At 37.4% G+C, this 24082-nt stretch overlaps 1 long non-coding RNA gene across 1 annotated transcript in view; it reads right to left on the bottom strand.

Annotated features, from left to right (window-relative positions):
- LOC141511277 (uncharacterized) overlaps positions 1 to 21842 on the bottom strand; it is a 28460-nt gene extending 6618 nt beyond the window's left edge. Inside the window, exon 1 of the long non-coding RNA XR_012475299.1 lies at positions 21455 to 21842. This is a non-coding gene — a long non-coding RNA (uncharacterized LOC141511277). The remainder of the gene's footprint in view (positions 1 to 21454) is intronic.
- Positions 21843 to 24082: the final 2240 nt, after the last annotated feature.

Below are 24082 nucleotides of genomic sequence, written 5' to 3'. Positions count from 1 at the left end.
TAGTTAGTGCTTTGGAGACTCAAGAAAACACCTTGAATTGAATGATTTAGGTAAATGTTCCACAGGACCTCAGTTCGATTTAACTATTTAACAATGAGATTCTCTTTAGGAAAGGAATAATAACAATATAAATGTATATAGGATTGTATATCAATATTTGGCAGTGGTGAAATAGAAAAAAAATTTCACCTAATACAATGCAAAGGCTCTTAGTCTGGAGGGAGCTTTGCCAGTACATGAAACAACACAAAATGATGGTAAATAAACTTTGTGTGCCAGACACGAAGTTAATGTTTAACACTGAACAAATTCAGCAGAAAAGTTGACTCAGGAATTGGGAATTATTGAGTGAGCACTTATGCAAAATGATATGATAACACAAAAATAGGGTTACTTAGAGAACTGAATCAGATATTTGATGATCAGGAATATTAGAAAGTATTTCACAGGAAAGGTATTGGAACTAAAGAAGACTTTGATCAGCTTCTGGTCAAATATGAATTAGCATGCTTTCCAGGGATGTACACAGAGATGATGGAATTGATACATACATTACCACAATAACCTTCAATATTGTGGCAAATGCAGGTAGTGTAGCAATGTGACATAATACCTGTAGATAATTAAAAGCCCACAGAAATATTTTATGAGTATCTAGGAAACAATAAGAAGCCTCTGGTCTGTGTACTCTATCTCCCCACCCCATCAATCAAAAAGGAATCCCTCTTTTCCATCCAAAATCACTGGGGGATATTCAGGAAATGAATGCCTAAAAAGTGAATGATGACCAAGGTAGAAGTCTTTCCACTTTGTGCTCCACAAGCCTGATTCTTCTGAGTATATAGAGAAATAAGGATACCACCCACATGTCACTGAACCTTGGTAGATGTGGGCAATTATTGAGTCCCAGTTCTGGACATCCTCAATCTTCCCCAGGCGAACAATGGAGGGGCATGAAACAAGGATAACTAAGGATATAAGTACTCCATCAAGATCTCCAAGTGTTCTGTTTATTAACCAAAACAACATTATCTAAATACCTTTCCAGTCTCTAATCCACTCCCTCTCCCAACCCAAGGTGGTACTTAGTAAAATAAGTCTCTGGTGTTCACAGAAACCAGGTGAAGATAATTCACAATACTCTGATACACAACATTTCCCAACAAGCAATATTATGGTATCCGAGAAAATTATTTCACAGGGTCAAGCTGAGTTTGAGTGAATTAGGGTCAGGCCCTGCCAATAGGAGGACAAGTGAAAAATGGAAATTTGATTCCATAATATCCTTGGCTTTAAAGTTCCCTTCTAGGATTTGATCATTATCTGCTTGTCATCATCTCAATTGATAAAAAGCCCTTTTCCAAGCAACACTTTGAGAGAAAATCAAGGGCATTCTTGGCTAGGGTCATATTGAGTCATTTCCAAAGTGGACCCAAGGGATGCCATACCTTATCCTTGGACGTTGAGATCATGAGAGTACTGAGATGTCAGATGGGGTAGATAGAGAGGAGAGAGTACAAAAGAAAAAGAGAATCTTCATTCTTTTAGGGATGTCCATCTTAGGGAGTCCATTTGGATAGAAAGAACCCACAGCTACTGAATTAAGAAATGGGGAACAAAACTGTTAAGTTCCTCATCTTGTCGTAAGGGTACAACAGTGAGACTGTAGTATAAAAGGAAGAATGCTAGATTTGGAAAGGGAGCACCTGTTTTCAAATCCTAACCCTTTCACACTGTAGGACCACAATTACTCCATTTGCATAGTGAAGGTGACAGAATATCATTACTCTCATGCTTTGTTGATCTAAATTTATGACCCTTTTGCTCATGTAATCCCACCTTTATAACAGATGAAACAGACTTCAGTTACCATCAAGTTCAACTCATGATTGAGGTGTCTGCACAAAAAAAAGACTAGAGAAATGATCATCCACTCTCTTCCTTGAATATCATTAGTGCTTGCTGAGGTGCATTGCTAAGCAGAGAAAGAAGTAAGTTCCCAACCTTGAGTATGTGATAGAGAAGCAAAGGAAATCTGGCTTTAAGTAACATGCAGCCTTAATCTGGAAAATCAGATGTCAAGGATTTCCAATGGTCCCTATCTTAGTTTTAGCAAGGAATTTCCCTTTCTGTTCCATGACTGGACTCTCATCATCTACATTGAAGGATGTTTCAAAAACAGAAGGCCCTGGATCATTTGAGTGGATTGAATTAGGGAGAGGTATCCCACCTTAGCCATACTGTAGGGTGGCCATTTGGAAGTTCTCACACACAACAAAAGGATCACAACTGAGTTCCCAAATCCCAGGGAAATAGAGTTTTTATGAGAGTTATCCCTTATAAGAAGAGTTCCCCACAAGAAGGAGTATATATGACTATATATCTATATAGAAATCTATACCTATATCTATCTATCTATCTACCTATCTATCTATCTAGCAACGACTATGTATTCTATATTTGACTAGCAAGATACAGCACAAAGAGCTAGAAAAAGAAATCCCATTCAAAGAAACTTCAGACAATATAAAATAGCTGGGATTCTACCTGCCATGGCAGACTCAGAAACTTTCTGAAAACAATGACAAAACCCTTCTCACACAAATAAAATCAGATTTAAATAACTGGGGAAATATTAACTGCTCATGGATAGGGTGAGCTAATATAATAAAAAATGACAACTCTCCCTAAGTTAAACTACTTATTTAATGTTCTATTCATCAAAATTCCAAAACATTATTTTAATGAGTTGGAAAAAAATTTCAAGTAAATTCATATGGAGAAATAAAAAGTCAAGTATTTGCAGTTATTTAATGGAAAAAATGCAAAAGAAGCCTTACCATATCTAAAATTAAATTATAAAGCATCAGTCATCAAAATTGTCTGGTATTGGCCTTGAAATGGATCAGTGGAATAGCCTAAGTGTAATAGCAGGAAATGATTATAGTAATTTGCTGTTTGATAAAGACAGAGTCCAGTTTTGGGGATAAAACTCTCTTCAATAAAAACTGCTGGGAAAATTAGAAGTTAGTATGGCAGAAATTTGGATTAGACCAGTACCTCACACCCTATACCAAGATATCCTGGATACAGGATGTAGACATTAAAAATAATATTATAAGCAAACTATGAGACCAAGGAATAGTTTACCTGTCAGATCTATGGAAAGGGAAGCAGTTTATGACCAAGGAAGAGATGGAGAACTTCATTATACATAAACTAGATAATTTTGATTACATTAAATTAAGAAGCATTTGCGCAGATAAAACCACTGTAACCAAGATCAAAAGAAATGTAGGAAATTGGGAAACAAGTTTGACAACTAGTATATCTGACAACAAACTCATTTCTAAAATATACAGAGAACTGAGTCAAATTTTTAAAAACCACAAGCCATTCCCCAATTGACAAATGATCAGGGGATATGCAAAGGCAATTTACTGTTGAGGAAATCAAAGCAATCCATGGTCATATGAATAAGTGTTCTAAATCACTACTTATTAGAGAAATACAAATTAAAGCATCTCTGAGTACCACTTCACACATCTCAGACAGGCCAACATGAAGAGAAAGGACAATGATCAGTGTTGGAAGGGTTGTGGGAAATCTAGGTCACTAATGCATTGTTCTGGAACTGTGAACTCATCCAAGCTTTCTGGAGAACAATTTGGAATTATGCCCAAAGGGCAATAAAAATGTGCATATTCTTTGATCCAACAATACCACAATTGGGTCTATACACTAAAGAGTTCATGAAAAAAGGCAAAAGTATCACTCATACAAAAATGTTCTTATCATATGATTTCTTTCTCATCACATTCAACTTAGATCAATGTATACCATGGAAACAATGTAAAGACTAGCACACAGCCTTCTGTGAGGAGTCGGGAGAAGGGAAGTGAGATTGGGGGAAAATTGTAAAATTCAAAATAAATCAATTAATTAAATAAAAAAGAAAATGGGATGGTAACCCTGAGTAGGGTCAAATTTCAATTGGAAACAATTATTGATTAATAGAGAATAATTTACTTATTGGAGACAGAATGCATCAGGAAAAAGGAGGATTCCAGTAGGCTTCCTCACAAAGGTAGGATTCTGCTGGTATTTGAAGGAAGCCCAGGATGCCACAAGGCAGCAATGAGGAGGGAGAGCCTTGATGTTTATTCTGCCAGTGAATTGAAACCACTCTGAAAAGAGACTATTTGGATTTTTATCATTATATTCCCAACAAGGGCCTCTGTCTCTAGCACATTTGCTAAACTGACTGGATTGAGTTCTGGACCCCATTAATGGAAATACAGTGCTCAAATAATGAAGAACATAGCATAGTGCTACACTGCTTTGGTCACATAAGACCTGTAATAATTGGTTCTGTTCTAAGCCCCCTAATTTAGGAAAGACATTGCTAAGTTGGAGGACATTTAGGTAAAGAAAAGTAAAACTCTAAATCATGTCTTATGAGAAATGGTTGGAAAAAAATGAGATGATGACCCTGGAATAGACAGGAAGGATTTTAGAATTTGCCTCTCACCTTATGAAGGGGCTGTCTTTGAGAAAATTGGTTCTGGGACTCAGTAAATTTCCAGGGGTCAAGACCTGTATAAATGAATGAAAGCTAGAGAAAGACAGATCTGAACTCAATGGTAAAAGAAATCCCAATAATTCTATGAATTCAGGTATGGTATTACTTGCCCCGAGTCAATCAGCAACATTTCTTAAATGCTGACAAGCTTTTGAGCACTCTGATCTCCTCTGGGATTCAAAGAAAGATAAAAAAACAAACCCTGCACTCAAGGAGTCTAATAGGGGATAAAACATGCAAACAATGTGCAAACCCAAGAATTATAAATGATGCATTACAGATTTCAGAGGGAGGTGAAGATTCAGGGTCACTTATTGAGATTCCTTTGCCTACAATTCTTCAAGGAAAATTCTTTGGCTAGTGTTTTGCAGGTTATGGGAAAAAAGATATTGTTTAGAATTCTTGACTAAATAGCCTTCCGAATCTCACTTCTATTTAAGCATTTAACAGTCAGATTATCATTTAAAAATAACATGAATGTATATATCTGGATATGTATAAGTTATACATGTTATAAAGCTGTACTAAAAAATACTAATCGGGGAGTGGCTAGGTGGCACAATGGATAAAGCACCGGCCCTGGAGTCAGAAGTACCTGGGTTCAAATCTGGTCTCAGATACTTGATAATTACCTAGCTGTGTGGCCTTGGGCAAGTCACTTAACCCCATTGCCTTGCAAAAAGAAATAAAAATAAAAAAATAATAACCATATGGTCATATCAGGCAAAGGTTATTCATCTAGGTTGAGAGAATCGAGACCCACTTTTAGCAGTCTAAATTATGTCTTTTGAGGGATAGTAGGAAGAAATGAGACAGGTCATTAAGGGAGTAAAAAATGATAGGACTAAAATTTGAACCCTGGTGTTTTCATGCTCCATCTAATCATGCCCTTTTACACTGTTGCCACACAGTACCTATCAGTGAAAATGCAAATAACTTTTAGGGCACTAAGAAAATAAAGTGTTTGGAAAACTTGTCCTTTAAGTTGGCATCTAGAAAAAAACATCCATAGAGTCCCACAACTCATTAGATTATTTACAGATATTAGTGCTCTGACTCCAGAATCTTTGATTCTCAGAACAATGTTCTCTCCATGCCACCAACTGCCTCCTCTCTCTTTCAGGCTCCAAGAGAAATCCCAGTCCCAAGCCTAGCCCTGAAGACCCTCAGACTCAGCAGAAGCTCCAGAAGTGACTGGGAACCAGGTGGTCAGTCTATGGTTGTGGAAGCAGCAAGAGACCCTTATTAGGACTGGGAATCCTACTAAGAAGAAGGATCAGTCTTGGAAGTTTCCATCCCACTTATCTCCCAAAGTGACAAAATTCCACTTACAATTCTGAAAACTTTAGTGCTGAAACCACACCTGTGTACAGAATGACCCTTTTTAGTAATTCTCATTGTAGCCACTTCCTACCTGTGAGTAATTGTTTCCAGAATCCTTGTCCAGTCCTCAAATTACAGTTGAGTGTGATAAAGGTATTATTTTTTCTAGCTAGAGACAGTTGATTATCTAAATTTTGAAAAAAAAAGTAGTATATTCTGAAGTTGTTTATTAAAAATAAATGACATTAAATATTATTGAGAAAAGGAGCATCCTGAACTGAAAAGAACATTTGGTGGGAACTTAGAGGGTTTGGGAGGGACATCCCAAATCACCAGAATCCTCAGAGAGTTAGAAGACTGACTTCAGTGATCAACTCATGCAACCTAGCCTGAAAAGAATCCCCACCACGGCACAATGAACCAATGGAAATCCTTGAAATCTGCTTTCCACAGATCAAGACTGCATATCCTACAAATCCAGTTTTGCATTCCTTCTCTACCACACACTCCAGGGTGAAGCACTTGCTCCATTCCTTTCCCCCCATTCCACCTCAACCTCCTCTAATGATATAATACTAGGCAAAATACTTTCTATGTAACATGTAGCCTATACTTGTCATAGTGCGTGACACCTTGAGGTAAAGTAGACAGGTGCTGACTTCAATGTAAGAAAAGATCTCCACATCTTGTTATGGCATTTAACTGCTCTTTGAAGATCAGCAATATGAAGAAGAAATTTCATTTACCCCAGAGGGCAGTTCACATAAAATATTGCAGTTTTTGCAATAGTTTTTTGCAAAAGGTTTTCCTTCTGGGTTTGGGGATCTGGATCATAGCAATAAGAAACAGAGGTTGGATGTCTATCTGAAAGGAATCTGAGACTTTTGTTGGACTTCTGGTACCATGTCAGAACATTATTTGGAAGACCACATGGCAACCTGTTTTAGAATTAAGAAATGAAAGCTTCCAGCAACAGGTAGTTAGCCATTCCACTGTACTCCATTTCTATAAAAACGACACCTCAAATTGTCTTTTCAACACTGAGATCCAGTGTTAGGAAAAAACCTTAATAAAGTAGGAAGCACTGAAGCCAAGGCCAAAATGGTGTACTGGGTGATCTAGGGTAGTAGGACCACAACTTATAAAGATCATGGAAACACAAGAGGAATGCACATACCAAGGAAGAGGAGTCTCAAGGAATTCTGGAAAGCTATCTTGAAGGGTATATTGAGCCTAAATGGCCTTCCGAATCTCACTTCTATTTAAGCATTTAACAGTCAGATTATCATTTAAAAATAACATGAATCTATATATCTGTTATATATATATAAGTTATACATGTTATAAAGCTGTACTAAAAAATACTAACCGGGGAGTGGCTAGGTGGCGCAGTGGATAAAGCACCGGCCCTGGAGTCAGAAGTACCTGGGTTCAAATCTGGTCTCAGACACTTGATAATTACCTAGCTGTGTGGCCTTGGGCAAGTCACTTAACCCCATTGCCTTGCAAAAAGAAATAAAAATAAAAAAAATAATAACCATATGGTCATATCAGGCAAAGGTTATTCTGGTGATACCAGAAATAAATAAAATTGGTTGTGTTTCTCCCAGGAGGGAAGAGCAAAGCAACCTGCATGGAAATTAAAAGGAATCATATCAAAGTGGAATTGTCATAAAAAATTTTCTAGTATTAGAACAATCCCTGAGAGTATAATGGATTAATCCTGAAGTTGTGAGGCTCATTAATTGGAATACTTCAAGGAAAAGACTGATTGATCACTTCTCAAATATTTGTAGTAGATACACCTCCTTCATGGGTTGACCTTGATGGTGGCTGACCTCTGTTTCATGTATTTAAAAGTTGTGCTTGTATGAGAAAAATGATTATAGATTTAGAGGAAGAAAGGATAGGAATGATCATCTGGTCTCTTATCTTCACAACATAGTTGAAATACCACTGTCCAGTGATATGATACAATGATCCAATTCATGCAAAGTGATAGGATTTGAATACAGGTCTTCTCTTTTCGAAATCTAGAAGTCTTCCTACTCTTTAACTATCTCACTGTTGCACACTCAGGATCAACATGTCTTTAAAAATATCATCCCCCCACTAATACATTGTTGGTGGAGCTGTGAACTCATCCAACCTTTCTGGAGGGCAATTTGGGATAATGCACAAAGGGCAACAAAAATGTGCATGCCCTTTGACCCAGCAATACCACTGCAGGGTCTATACCCTGAAGAGATGATAAGAAAGTGTAAAAACATCACTTGTACAAAAATATTTATAGCAGCCCTGCTTGTGGTAGCAAAAAATTGGAAATTAAGTGAATGTACTTCAATTGGGGAATGGCTTAACAAACTGTGGTATATGTATGTCATGGAACACTATTGTTCTATTAGAAACCAGGAGGGATGGGAATTCAGGGAAGCCTGGAACGATTTGCATGAATTGATGCTGATTGAGATAAGCAAACCCAGAAAAACACTGTACACCCTAACAGCAACATCAGGGTGATGATCAACCCTGATGGACTTGCTCATCCCTTCAGTGCAACAACCAGGGACAATTTTGAGCTATCTGCAATGGAGAATACCATCTGTATCCAGAGAAAGAATTATGGACTTTGAACAAAGACCAAAGACTATTACTGTCAAATTGGGGGGGGGGGGGAAGCATTATATTATGATGTAATTTTACTATCTCAAACTTTATTTTTCTTCCTTAAGGATATGATTTCTCTCTCATCACATTCAACTGAGATCAATGTATAACATGGAACCAATGTATAACATGGAACCTAACAAAATGCCTTCTGTAGGTGGTGGGGGAAGGAAGCAAGAATGGGGGGGGGGGGATTGTAAAACTCAAAATGAATAAAATCTTTCTTTAAATAAAAAAAGAAAGAAAGAAAAAATATCATTGCCCATTTGTGAATTCAGTGACTGTGGTTGTATCTACTCAAGTGGGTCTCTAGAAGCCAGGATTACATAGGTGAGACTAGAGAATTCAATTGGAAATAATGATAGAAAATACCAAAAAAAAAAAAAGATATGATAAAACCCTGAACACGGATTGTGTAGTAGAATTGAAGATAAAGATATAGACTCCAGAGCTACAAATCAATTGCTGTATGAGAAAATGAATGGCTTGTATTAACTTCTTATCAAATGCCAATTGTTAAGACACACATACACAAACACACACAAAATCACAAACACACAAATATAAAATAAAAGAAAAAGATGATAATCACTTCTGTCCTCAAGCTGCTTGTATTTTATTCTGAAAGATGAGATGTTGAAGGCAAAGATTATTAGGGGGGAATATTTTAATTTTCAAAGTCAAAAAGAGGAAAAATGGAATAAACCAGTGACTTGGCTTTGATAGGAAGGGATGACTTAATGTTTATTTCCTCCAAAATAGATATCAGGTGTGGAACACTACCAGCAGACTGGTTGTGGGGTTTCTAGGTCCAGAGCAGAAGGTAATTTGGAAGTCTAATAACCCCAGTCCAGGGGACTCAACTAGGTAAGCACACCCCACCTCAGTCAAAATGCAGGGAGGCTGTTGGGAAGCACTTGGAAAAGGTATCCCAATAGAAATACTTTGGTTAGTGCTTTCGAGATTCTATAGAAAAGATCTCACTTTGAGTACTTTTGGTAAATGTCTCACAGGACCTCAATTACCATTAACTATTTAACAACCAGATTATCTTCGAAAACAAATATACATACATACATACATATATATACATATATATTCATATAGGTTTGTATATCAGCATTTTGCAATGGTGTAATAGGGAAAAAAACATTGCATCTACTCTAGGGGAAATGATGTTAGTCTAGAAAGAGCTGGCCCAATTCAAGAAGAGCCTCAACAGTTTACAAGATCAAGAAAGGATGGATGATATAATTCATGTGTATGACTGTAAGATAATTTTTAAGTTTGAACAAATTCAGAGGAAAAGGTGACTCAGGAAGAGAAAATTGTGGAGTGAGCAGTTGTTCAAAATGATCTGATAAGACAGAATAGGGTTACTTAGAGAACATAAATAGTTATATAATGGTAAGAAACACTAGAAATTCCTTCCCAGGAAAAGTAATGGAATTAAAGAAGAAATTTTAAAGAAGCTTCTGGTCAAAGGTGGGATTTCTACAGGCATTTGAAGGAAGACAGGGAAGCCAGGAGGCAAGGATGAAGAGGGAGAACCAGAGTAATAGAACCTATATGAGACTATTAAGCTGTTGTTGTTGTATTCCCTGCAAGGTCACAGGCTCTGGCACATGATACAGTGAATGCTGAACTGACTGGATTGAGTCCTGGATGCCAGTTCTTGAAATACGGTGCCCATAAAAAGAATTAAAGCAATCTAGGTCTACACTGCTTCAGTCAGTCAAGACCTGGACTCTATCATCCAGTTCTGTGAACCATACCTTAGGAAAGACAATGTGAAGCTGAAACACATTTTTGTAAAGTAAAATAGCCCTCTAAATGATGTTCTATGATGAATGGTAGAAAGAAATGAGGCAGAAAGTCTGAGAAATAATTACAACTGATTGCTAATGAAAGAGGGGTTATGGCACAGGAGAATAGTTTGATGATTCAGGGGGTTTCAAGAAGCCGTGATTACATAGGTGAGACTATAGAATAGAATTAGAAATACCAAAAGAAAAGTAGTGTTAGAATCAAAAATGATACAATTAAACTCTGAACATGGATTGTGTCAGAATAAAGATGATGACATAGATTCAGGAACTATAAATTGATGACTGAATGAAAAAATGACTTGTATTAAGCCTTTATGAAATAACAGTTTCTTAAGACTCTCTCTCTCTCTCTCTCTCTCTCTCTCTCTCTCACACACACACACACACACACACACACACACACACACACGCACACACACACACATGCATACACACACACACACAGAGAGAAAGAGAGAGAGAAACAGAAATTTGAAAAAAACCCAATAAGCTTTCCTATCCACAAGCTGCTGCCACTAAATCCTGGAGTATGATATGTTCAAGAAAAAATGCTCAGGGGAAAAATTATTTTGACTTACATAGTCAAAAAGAGGAAAAATAGAATAATACATTGGCTAAACAGGTTCATGTTCACTATTTTAGATCAAACAAGGAATTTCCCATCCTGTTCCATGACTGGACTCTCATCATCTGCATTGAAGTATGTTTCAAAAACAGAAGTTCTTGGTACTTGTCCACAGGTGAGATGAACCAAACAGTAAAGTGGAGACAAGATGGCAGAGATACCAGGAAGATGCTTGAGCATTTCTCACGTTTCCTCATAAACTATATTAAATCAAGTCTCTCAATGAATTCTACAGGAACAGAACCCACAAAAACTCAGAGCAAAGATATTTTCCCACTTACTATAACTTGGATGGATTTCTGCAAGTGAAGGATGTTTCAAAACCAGAAGCTCTTGTTCTGGTGCAGGGGTGAGATGAACCAAACAGGGCGGTGGAGACAAGATGGCAGAGAAGCCAGGAAGTTGACTGAGCTCTTCTCAGCTGTCCTCAGAAATTTTCATTAGTCTGAATAGACTGGGTGCAGCCCAGAACAGGTGAGAGTGGGCAAACATGAAGGAGTCTCTTGGTTACAAGACTGATGTCCAACCAAGACCCCTCAGTCCAGGGCTCAGCTGGCCAACAGACTGGCTGTGAGATAACTAAGCCCAGGGAAGAATGTAAATTGGAAATGTTATAAACCCAGCACAGGGGACTCAATTAGGCAGGGATACTCTACCTCAGCCATAGAGCAGGGTGGCCATTGGGAAGTTCTCAGGTGGAAAAAAAAAGGACTGCAATTGAGGCCTCAAATTCCAGTGAAACGGGTCTTTTATAAGAGTTATTCCAGCAGGAATTTGTTGGTTAGTGCTTTGGAGACTCTAGAGAAAACATCTTGTTTTGAGTGCTTTAGGTAAATGTTTCCCAGGAGCTCCATTTAACTCCAGTTCCATTTAGCTATTTAACCAGATTATCTTTAGAAAGGAAATATGTAGCAATATATACTCATGTAGGATTGTGTATCAATATTTGGCGGTGGTGAAATAGAAATAAACATTGCAGCTGTGTCGGGAGTGCGATGTGCTAATCCATGTATAGCCTAAAAGGATTTACCAGGACAAAAAATGATGAATGTTATACTTTGTGGGCATGACTGTAAGTTAATTTATAGAACTGAACAAATATGGAAGAAAAAGGTGACTCAGGAAAAAAGAATTCAGGGGTGAGTAGTTGTTCAAAAAGACAGGATAACACAAAATAGGGTCACTTAGAGAACAGAATCAGATATCTAATGATCGGAAATATAAGAAATTATTTCCTACAGAAGGTAATGCAGTTAAAGAAGTGTTTGATCAGTTTCTGCTCAAAGGTAGGATTTCTACAGTCATTAGAAGGAAGTCAAAAGAAGGCAGGATGCAAGGATTAAGAGCAAGAATCTTGGTACTTATCATGCTGATACAATAAAGCCAGTAAGAAACTATTCAGCTTTTGTCATTGTAATCAATTCAAGGGCACAGATTCTGGCACATGGAACAGGGATTATGTTTAGAAAATGTTTCCTGAATTGACTGGATTGAGATCTGCATCTCACCTATGGAAAAACAGTGGCCATAATAAGAACAAAAGAAATATAGATACATAATGATTTAGTCAGTGAACACCTGAACCCTTTTGTCCAGTGCTCTGAACCATAACTTAGGAACGCCATTGTGAAGCTTAAAGACAGTTATATAAAGTAAAATTTCACTCAAACTCAAGAGCCGTGAGGAATGATAGGAAGAAATGAGATGAAAAGTCAGAGAAGGAATAAAACTGACTTGATACATGAGGGACTACTGCATAGGAGAATGGTTTGATGGCTCAGTGGGTCTCTGGAAGTCAAGATTATATAGGTAAGACTAGAGAATAGATTTGGAAAGATCAAAAGAAAAATAGTGCTATAATCCAAAAAAAGATATGATAAAACTCTGAACACAAATTATGTAAGTAGTTATCAAGAACAAGTCATAGATTTAGGAGCTATAAATTGATTGAATGAAAAAAATGAATGACTTGTATTTAGTCATTTTTAGATAACAGTTTCTTAAGAATCATCCACACAGACTCACACAGAGACACACATACACACACAAACAGAAAATTTAAAAAAACAATAAATATTCCTATCCACAAGCTACTTCCATCATATCCTGGAACATGATCTGTTTGAGACAAAGATGCTGAGAGAAAAAAATGTTTTGACTAACCAAGTCAAAAAGAGGAAAAATGGAATAATACATTGGCAAGAAGGGTTCATGGTCCCTATTTTAGTTCTAGCAAGGAATTTCCCATTCTGTCCCAACAGCTGCAGTGAAGGATGTTTCAAAACCAGAAGCTCTTAAACTGGTACAGAGGTGAGATGAATCAAACAAGGCGGTGGAGACAAGATGGCAGAGAAGCCAGGAAGCTGACTTAGCTCTTCTTAGCTTTCCTCAGAAACTATGTCAAATGAAGCCTCTCAATGAATTCTGCAGGAACAGCACCCACAAAAAGTCAGAGTACAGATATTTTCCAGCTGACTACAACATCGAAAGATTTCTGGGAAGTCAGCTCTCATTTGAATAGACTGAATGCAGTCCAACACAGGTGACAGTGCAGAAACATGCAAGAACCTCTTGGTTTCAGCACTGATGTCCCTCCAAGGCCCCTTGGTCCAGGCTCAGCTGGCCCAAAGACTGGCTCAGTACAGGGAAGAATATGAAATGAAAGTCTTATAACAGTGGCCCAGCACAGGAGTATCAATCAGGCAGGGACACCCCACCCCAGCCACAGAGCAGAATGGCTAAAGGGAAGTTCTCAAGTACAGCAAAAGGACTACAACTGAGGCCTCAAATCCCAGTGAAGCAAGGCTTTTACAAGAGTTATTCCAGTAGAAATTCTTTAATTAGTGCTTTGTACACTACAAAAAACATTCAATGTTCAGATTATCTTTAGAAATGGAATATATAACAATATAAACTCTTATAGGATTGTACATCAATATGTGGCAATAGTGAAATAGAAAAAAAAATTGCAACAAAATCAGGCAAAGGATCTTAATCTGGTGGAAGTTGTGTGAATACATGAAGAACCTAAAAGGGTTTACCAGAACAAAAAATTATGGACAATATACTTTGCATGACAGACTACAAGTTAATTTTTAGTATTTAGCAAATTCTCAGGAAATAAGACTTGTAGAGATAGCAGTTGTGCAAATGATATGGTAACACAGAATAGGGTCAAATAGAGAACAGAATCAGATATTTAATGATAGGGAACACTATAAATTATTTCCAAGGGAAGGTATTGGAATTAAAGAAGGGTTTGATCAGCTTCTGGTCAAAGGTGGGATTTCTGCAGGCAGTTGAAGGAAGGCAGAGAGACCAAGAGGAAGAAGACAGGGAGACCCTTGGTGCTTATCATGCCCATTTAATAAAACCTTTGTGAGACTATTCATCTTTTATCTTTTTAGTCACTATAAGGACACAGGCTCTGGCACATGGGATAGAGATTATGATTAGAAAATGTTTCCTGAATTGACTGGATTGAGGCTTGGATCCCACTTATGGAAATACAGTGCCTATAATAAGAATGAAAGCAATTGAGGTCTACACTGTTTCAGTCAGTAAAGACATGGACCCTTTTTTCCAGTGCCATGAAATATAATTTAGGAAACTCTTTGTGAAACTGAAGTACATTTAAGAAAATTTTAAAGCAGCAATCCAAATCCTGTCCCTTGCAGAATGGTAGGAGGATATGAGATGGAAAAATCAGAGAAGGCATTATAGCTGAGTGCTAACACAAGAAAGGCTATTGCATAGGAGAATAGTTTGTTCACTCAGTGGGTGTCTAGAAGTCAGAGTTACATAGGTGAAACAAGAAAATAGAATTAGAAATATCAATAGAAAAGCAATACTATAATTCAAAAGAAAATATGATAAAACCCTGAACACAGATTGTGTGGTAGACTACATGATGAGATGGATTCAGGAGTTATAAATCAATTATTGAATGGGAAAAATTCTTACTAAATAGCAATACCACAATGCTCAAACACACACACACACACACACACACACACACACACAAAAGACACAAATTCTCACACAATCTCTCAATCACAAACACAGAAACATAAAATTAAAGAAAAAGACATTAATCATTCTTATTCTCAGATTACTAGCATTTAATTCTGAAAGAAGTGACATTCAAGGCAAAGATGCTCAGGGGAAAATATGGTATGATTGGCAAAATTAAAAAGAGGAAAGATGGAATAAACCATTGATCTTCCTTTGAAAGGAAGGGAGTTTTTAATTTTCATTTCTTCAAAGACAGATATGAGGGAGGAAGACAGTACTTTGGCATTGGCAAGTTTTGCTCTGGCATGGAATTTTCCATCATGTCCCATGACTGGTTTCTCATCATCTACCTTATAGGATGTTTCAAAAGCAGAAGCACTTGGTAGTCATCCAGAGGTGAGATGACCTGAACAGGGTGGTAGAGACCATATGGCAGAGAAGCCAGGAAATTGACTGAGCTCTTCTCACTTTTCCTCAGAAACTATGTTAAATAAAGACTCTCAATTAATTCTACAGGAACAGGACCCACAAACAGTCAGAGTAAGGATATTTTCCAGCTTACTATAACTTAATGGATTTCTAGAAATTCCTGTTTCACTTGAATAGACTGGGTGCAGCCCGACACAGGCAAAAATGGACAAATATGTAGGAGAGTCTTAGTCATAGGAGTGATATCACACCAAGGCCCCTTGATCCAAGCTCAGCTGGCCAGCAGACTGACTGTGAGGTGATTAAACCCAGAGCAGAATGTAAATTGGAAGTCTTATAACCCAGCAAGGGAACTCACTCAAGCAGGGCGTACCCACCTCAGCCATAGAGCAGGGTGGCCAATGGCAAGTTCTCAGGTGCAGCAAAAAAGAATGCAACTGAGGCCCCAAATCCCAGTGAAACAGGGCTTTTACAGGAGTTATTCCAGTAGAAATTCTTTAGTTAGTGCTCTGGAGACTCGAGAAAATATCTTGTGTTGAGTGCTTTAGGAAAATGTTTCTCAGGACCTTGCTTCCATTTAACTGTTTATCAGAGAGATTATCTTTAGGAAAGGAATAAATAACAATATAAACTCAAATAGTATTGTATATCAATATTTGGCAGCAATGAAATAGAAGAAAAAACATTTCATCTAATACAATGTAAAGGCTCTTAGTCTGGAAGGAGCTGTGCCAATACATGAGGAACCTACATGGTTTTACCACAGAACAAAAAATTATGGATAATAAACTTTGTGTGTCAGACTGTAAGTTAATGTTTAACATTAAACAAATTCAAGGGAAAAGTTGATTCAGGAAAAGGGAATTCTGGAGTGAGCATTTGTGCAAAATGATATGATAACATAAGATAGGGTTAATTAGAGAACTGAATCAGATATCACCACAGGGGGAAAGACTCTGGAACATGGGACAGAGATTATTTTGAAAATATTTCCTAAACTGACTGGATTGAGGTCTTCATCTCACCTTTGGAAAAATAGCGCCCATAATAAGAATGAAATCAATGTAGATATACACTGCTTCAGTCAGTGAAGACCAGGACCTATTTTCTCCAGTGCTCTGAACCATAATTTAGGATAGCAATTGTGAAGTTTAAAGACAGTTATGTAAAGTAAAATTTCATGCTAAATCAAATGTTGTGAGGAGTGATAGAAGAAATGAGATGAAAAGTCAAAGAAGGAAATAAAACTGACTATTAATGAATGTGGGAATGCTGTATAGGAGAATGATTAAATGACTCGGTGGGTCTCTGGGAGCCAAGATTACATAGGTGAGACTAGAAAATAGAATTGAAATGACCAGTAGAAAAATAGTGCTATGATCAAGAAAAAGATATGATAAAACTCCGAACATGGATTTTGTAGAGATAGAGATCAGGTCATAGATTTAGGAGTCATAAAGTCATGATTGAATGAAAAAAATGAATGACTTCTACTAATCCATCATTAGATAAAAGTTTCTTAAGAATCACAGAAACACACACACACACACTCACACACACAAGCAGAAAAATGAAAAAAATCCCAATAAGCATTCCTATCCACAAGCTGCATCCATTATATCCCAGAATATGCTTTGTTTGAGACAAAGATGTTAAGATAAAAAATGTTTTGACTAACCAAGTCAAAATGAAGAAAAATGGAATAATACATTTCCAAGAAGGGTTCATGGTTCCTATTTTAGTTCTAGCAAGGAATTTCCCATTCTGTCTCAACATCTGCAGTGACGGATGTTTCGAAACCAGAAGCTCTTGTACTGGTGCAGAGGTAAGATGAACCAAGAGGGCAGTAGAGACAAGATGGCAGAGAAGCCAGTAAGTTGACTTAGCTCTTCTCAGTTTTCCTCAGAAACTATGTTAAATCAAGCCTCTCAATGAATCCTGAAGAAATGGAACCCACAAAAAGTCAAAGTACAGATATTTTCCAGCTGACTATAACATCGATAGATTTCACTTGAATAGACTGAATGCAGTCCAACACAGGTGAGAGTGGACAAACATGAAGGAACCTCTTGGTTACAGAACTGATGTCCCTCCAAGGCCCTTTAGTCCAGGCTCAGTTGGCCAGAAGATTGGCTGTGAGGTGACTCAGTCCAGGGCAGAATGTGAATTGGATGTCATATAACAATAGCCCAGAACAGGGGTCTCAATCTTTCAGGGACACCCTCAGCCACAGAGCAGGGTGGCTAAAGGGAAGTTCAAATGTACAGCAAAAGGATTGTAACTGAGGCCCCAAATCCCAGTGAAACAGGGTTTTTACAAGAGTTATTCCAGTAGAAATTCTTTGATTAGTGCTTTGGAGACTCTAGAGAAAACATTCAACACCCAGATTATCTTTAGAAATGGAATATATGACAATATAAACTCTTATAGGATTGTACATCAATATTTGTCAATGGTGAAATAGAAAAAAAGCATTGCAACAAAATCAGGCAAAGGATCTTAATCGGGCAGAAGTTGTGTGACTACATGAAGAACCTACAAGGGTTTACCAGAACAAAAAATTATGGACAATATACTTTGTGTGCCAGACTGCAAGTTAATTTTTAACATTGAATAAATTCTCAGGAAAAAACAATCGTGGATTTAGCAGTTATGCAAAATAATACAATAATACAGAATAGAGTCAAATAGAAAACAGACTCAGATATTTCATGATCAGGAATACTAGACATTATTTCCAAGGGAAAGTATTGGAATTAAAGAATAGTTTGATCAGCTTATGGTCAATGGTGGGATTTCTGCAGGCATTTCTAGGAAGTCAGAGAAGCCAGGATGTAAGGAAAAAGATGGAGAACCTTGGTCCTTATCATGCCAGTGTAAGAAAACCAGTAGTAGATTATTTAACTTTCATCGTTGTAGTCTCTGTATGGGCACAGGCTCTGGCACATGGGACAGACTGCATTCAGATCTGGATCCCAGCTATGGAAATACAGTGCCCATAATAAGAATGAAAATAATTGAGGTCAACACTGCTTTAGTTAGTGAAGCCCTGCATCCGTTTTTCCAATGTTATGAAACATAACTTGGGAAAGTCATTGTGAAACTGAGAAACATTTATGAAAATTATAAAATAGCAGTCTAAAACCTGTCTCATGAGGAATGTTAGGAAGACATGAGACAGAAAGTCAGAGAAGGCATTATACCTGACTGCTAATGCAAGAAGGGCTACTGCCTAGGAAAATGATTTGATGGCCCAGTAGATATTTAGAAGCCAGGATTGCATAGGTGAGAGAGATAAAGAGAACTGGAAATATCAATAGAAAAGAAGTGCTATAATTCAAAAAAAAAGATATGATAAAATGCTGGACACAGATTGTGTAGTAGAGTTCAAGATGAGGAGAGAGATTCAGGAGTCATAAATCCATTATTCAATGAAAAAAACCTTAAGAAATACCAGTACACTAAGGCTCAGTCACACAGATACACAGGCACACAGACACAAAGACACACTCACTTAATCAAAACCACTCAGACATAAAATTTTAAAAAATCAGTGATCATTCTTATCCTTAAACTACTTGCATTTAATTCTGGAAGAAGCAATGTTCAAGGCAAAGATGCTCAGGGAAAATATATTATGATTGACAAAATTAAAAAGAGAAAAGATGGAATAATCCATTGACCTCCCTTTGAAAGGAAGGGAGGACTTAATTTTCATTTCCTCAAAGACAGATATCAGGGAGCAGGACAGTACTTGGCATTGGCAGGAAGATGTCATGGTCCCAGGTTTTTCTCTGGCAAGTAATTTCCAATCCTTTCCCATGACTGGTTTCTCATCATCTACCAGGGAGAATGCTTCAAAAGCAGAAGCTCTTGGTATTTGTCCATTGGTGAGATAACCCAAATAAGCAGGTAGAGCTACCAGGAAGTTTCTTGAAGTGCTTCTCTGTTTTCCTGAGAAATTATGTTAAATCAAGCCTCTTGATAAATTCTGCAAGAACAAAACCTACAAAATCTTAAAGATATTTTCCAGTTTACTATAACATTGATAGATTTCTGGAAATCTGGTATCATTTGAGTACACAGGGTACATCCAAACACAGGTGAGAGTGAATAAACATGCAGGAGACTCTTCATCACAGAATAAATGTCCCACCAAAGACCCTTGGTCTGGGCTCAGCTGGCCTTCAGATTGGCTGTGAGGTGACTAAGCTCAGGGTAGAAGGAAGGTAAATTGGAAGTATTATAAGCATGGCCCAGTAGATTCAATTAGGCAGGGACACCCCACCTTAGCCATAGAGCAGGGTGGCCAATGGGAAGTTCTCAGGTACAAAAAAAGGAAGCAACTGAGACCCCCAAATCCCAGTGAAATGGTTTTTTACAAGAATTATTCCAGTAGAAATTCTTTGAGTAGTGCTTTGGAGACTCAAGAAAATATATTGTTTTCAGTGCTTTAGGTAAATATTCCTCAGGACCTCCCTTTCCTTTAACTATTTAACAACCATGTTATCTTTAGAAAGAATATATAATGATATAAACTCATAGGATTGTATATCAATATTTGGTAGTGGGGAAATAGAAAAAAAGTTCATCTAATATCATTGAACTAAGATTTTAGTCTGGAGGGAGTTGTGCCAACACATGAAGAACCTAAAGGGCTTACCAGAACAGAAATTGATGGATAATAAACTTTGTGTGCCAGACTGTAAGTTAATTTTTAACATGGAACAAATTCAAAGGGAAAGTTGTCTCAGGAAAAGAGACTTTTGGTGTGAGCACTTGTGCAAAATGATATAACACAAAATGGGATCAAACAGAGAATAGAATGAGATATTTAATGATCAGGAATACAAGAAATTATTTCCATGGGAAGGCATTGGAATTAAGGAAGAGTTTGATCAGCTTCTGGTCAATGGTGGGGTTTCTACAGGCATTGGAAGGAAGTCAGAGAAGCCAGGATACAAGGAAGTAGATGGAGAACCTTGGTGTTTTTCATGCCAGTGTAACTGGATTGAGATCTGGATCCCAGTTATGGAACTACACTGGCCATAATAAGAATGAAAGCAAACTGGATAAATACTGCTTCAGTCAGTGAAGACCTGGACCTTTTTATCCAGTGCTATCAACCATAAGTTAGGAATATTTGGCAATGGTGAAATAGGAAAAAACATTGTAACAAAACCAGCTTTTGTCATTGTAGTCACTGCAAGGATCTCTGGCACATGGAATGGAGATTATGTTTAGAAAATATTTCCTGAACTTACTGGATTGAGGTCTGGATCCCAGTTATGGAACTACACTGACCATAATAAGAATGAAAGCAAGATTAGATAGATAGATAGATAGATAGAGAGATAGAGAGATAGAGAGATAGAGAGATAGAGAGATAGATATACTGCTTCAGTCAGTGAAGACCTGGACCTTTCTGTCCAGTGCTATCAACCAAAACTTAGGAAAGCCATTGTGAAGCCTGAAGACAGTTATTTAAATTAAAATATCACTCAAAATCAAGTGCTGTGTGGAATGGTTGGAAGAAATAAGATGAAAAGTCAGAGAGGGAATTAAAACTGAGTGCTAATGCATGAGGGACTGCAGCATAGGAGAGTGATTTGATGACTCAGTGGGTCTCTGGAAGCAAAGATTACATAGGTGACACTAGAGAAAAGAATTGAAATGACCAATAGAAAAATAGTGCAATAATCCAAAAAAAAGATAAGTTAAAACTCTGAACACAGATTGTGTAAGTAGAGATCAAGTTCAGGTCATAGATATAGGAGCTATAAATTGATGATTGAATGAAAAAATGAATGACTCCTATTAAGCCCTTATTAGATACCACTTTTTTAAAACTCACACACACAGACACACACCTAAAAACAGAAAACTGAAAAAAAAATATATTCTTATCCACAAGCTGCTTCCATTATATCCCAGAATATAATGTTTGAGACAAAGATGTTCAGATGAAAAAATATTTTGACTTACCAAGTCAAAAAGAGGAAAAATTGAATGATACATTGGCAAGAAGTTTTCATGGTCTCTGTTTTAGTTCTAGCAAGGAATTTCCCTTCCTGGACCATGACTGGACTCTCATCATCTGCAGTTAAGGATGTTTCAAAAGTAGAAGATCTTGGTTCTGATGTAGAAGTGAGATGAACCGAACAGGGTGATAGAGATCAGACAGCAGAGAAGTCAGGAAGTTGCTTGAGCTCTTCTCAGTTTTCCTCAGAAACTATGTTAAATCAAGCCTCTCTATGGATTCTGCAGTAACAGAACTCACAAAATGTCAGAGTAAAGATATTTTCCAGCTTACTATAATTGTATAGATTTCTGGAAAGTCCAGTCTCACTTGAATAGATGGGTTGCAGCCCAACACATGTGGGAGTGGGAAACATGCAGGAGCATCTTGGTTACAGCACTGATGTGCAACCAAGGCTCCTTTATCTGGGCTCAGCTAACCAGCAGACTGACTGTGAGGCAATTCAGCCCAGGGCAGAATGTAAATTAGAAGTCTTATGACCCCAGCATAGGGAACTCAATTAGGCAGGTACACCCCATATCAGCCATAGAGCAGGGTGGCTAATGAGAAGTTCACAGGTGCAGCAAAAGGACTGCAACTGAGGTCCTAAATCCCAGGGATAGAGGGCTTTTATAAGAGTTATTCTAGCAGAAATTCTTTGGTTAGTGCTTCGGAAATTCTACAGAAAACATTTAACAGCCAGATTTTCTTTAGAAAAGGAATATATAACAATATAATCTCATATAGGTTAGTATAACAATATTTGGCACTGGTGTAATGGAAAAAAACATTGCAATTAATATCAGGCAAAGATCTTAATCTAGATGGAGCTGTGCCAATATATGAAGAACCTACAGGGGTTTACCAGAACAAAAAATGATGGACAATATACTTTGTGTGCAAAACTGTAAGTTAATTTTTAACATTGAACAAATTCAGAGGAAAAGAGAATTGTGGTCAGCATTTGTGCAAAAATAACATGATAATATAGACTAGGGTCACTTAAGAGAACAGAATCAGATATTTAATGATCAAGGATCCTGGAAAATTTTTCCCAAGGAAGCTATTAGAATGAAAAAAGAATTTGATCAGCTTCTGGTCAAAGGTGGGATTTCTGCAGGCTTTTGAAGGAAGTCAGGGAAGCCAGGATGGAAGGAAGATGAGGGAGAACATTGGTGCTTATCATGCCTTTGTAATAAAACCAGTACAAGACTATTCAGCATTTGTCATTGTAATCACTACAAGGGCACAGGCTCTGGCACAAGGGACAGAGATTATGTTTAGAAGATGACTGGACTGAGGCCTGAAACCCAGCTGTGGAATTACAGAGCCCATAATAAGAATGAAAGCAATTATGGTCTGCACTGCTTCAGTCAGTGAAGACCTTGATGCTTTTTTCCAGGGGTATGCATCATAAGTTAAGAAAGTCATTGTGAAACTGAAAGACCTTTATGAAAATTTTAAAATAGTGATCTAAATCCTGTACCATGAGGAATCTTAGGAATAAATAAGGAGGAAAGTCAGAGAAGGCATTATAATGGACAGCTAATGCAAGATAAGCTACTGCATAAGAAAATATTTGATGATCACTTTGTCTTTAAAAGCCAGGCTTACATAGGTGAATTGAGAGAACAGAATGGGAAATACCAATAGAAAATTAGTGCTATAATCCAAAAAAAAGGATTTGATAAAAGACTGAACAAAATCCTCAAGATGTGGAGATGCATTCAGGAGCTATAAATCGATGTTTGAATGAAAAAATGAATGGCTTTTGTTAAATCCATATTTAAGGCCAATATCTTAATTCTAACACACACACACACACACACACACACAGAGAGAGAGAGAGAGAGAGAGAGAGCAAACATAAAATAAAAGAAAAAATAATGGAAAAGTTTCTTTCTACTTCTGGTCAAGATGGCAGAGAGAAGCCAGGCACTGTCCTAAGGTCTCCTGGCTTTCTCTCAGAATTAAAGACAGAGAGCTGGAGTGGCTAGGTGGCACAGGGACAGCTAGGTGGTGCAGGGGTGGCTAGGTGGCGCAGTGGAGAGAGCACCAACCTTGGAGTCAGGAGGACCTGAGTTCAAATCCAGTCTCAGTTACTTAATAATTGCCTAGATATGAGACCTTGGGCCTTGCAAAAAAAGAGAGGAAAAAAAAGAAAGAATACATCTATCCCTCCCTGAAAGGGTTCTCAAAGTGAAAACATCAAGGAATATTGTAACCAAATCCCAGAACTATAAGATAAAAGAGAAAATCCTGCAAGTAACCAGAAAGAAACAATTTAGATACCAGGGAGGTGCTACAGTAAGGATTACACAGACCTGGTTGCATCAACACTAAGGGATCAAAGGGCCTGGAATACAATATTCTGAAGATCAAGGGAGTTTGGAATGCAACCAAAAATTCCCTATTTGGCAAAACTGAGAGTTCTCTTCCAGGGGAAAAGATGGACACTTAACAAAATAGTTTTCCTGATGAAAAGACCAGAATTAAATAGAAAATTTGGACTTCAAACAGGAGATACAAAAAATACATGAAAGGGAAAAATATTTCATTCAATAAAATGAAACTGACTATATTCCCACATGGAA

This window comes from Macrotis lagotis, chromosome 2 (genome assembly GCF_037893015.1).
Source record: "Macrotis lagotis isolate mMagLag1 chromosome 2, bilby.v1.9.chrom.fasta, whole genome shotgun sequence".
In the NCBI taxonomy this organism is placed as follows: Eukaryota; Metazoa; Chordata; class Mammalia; order Peramelemorphia; family Peramelidae; genus Macrotis; species Macrotis lagotis.
Note: the sequence above shows the minus strand (reverse complement) of the source record. Positions and strands in the feature narration are given on the sequence as shown.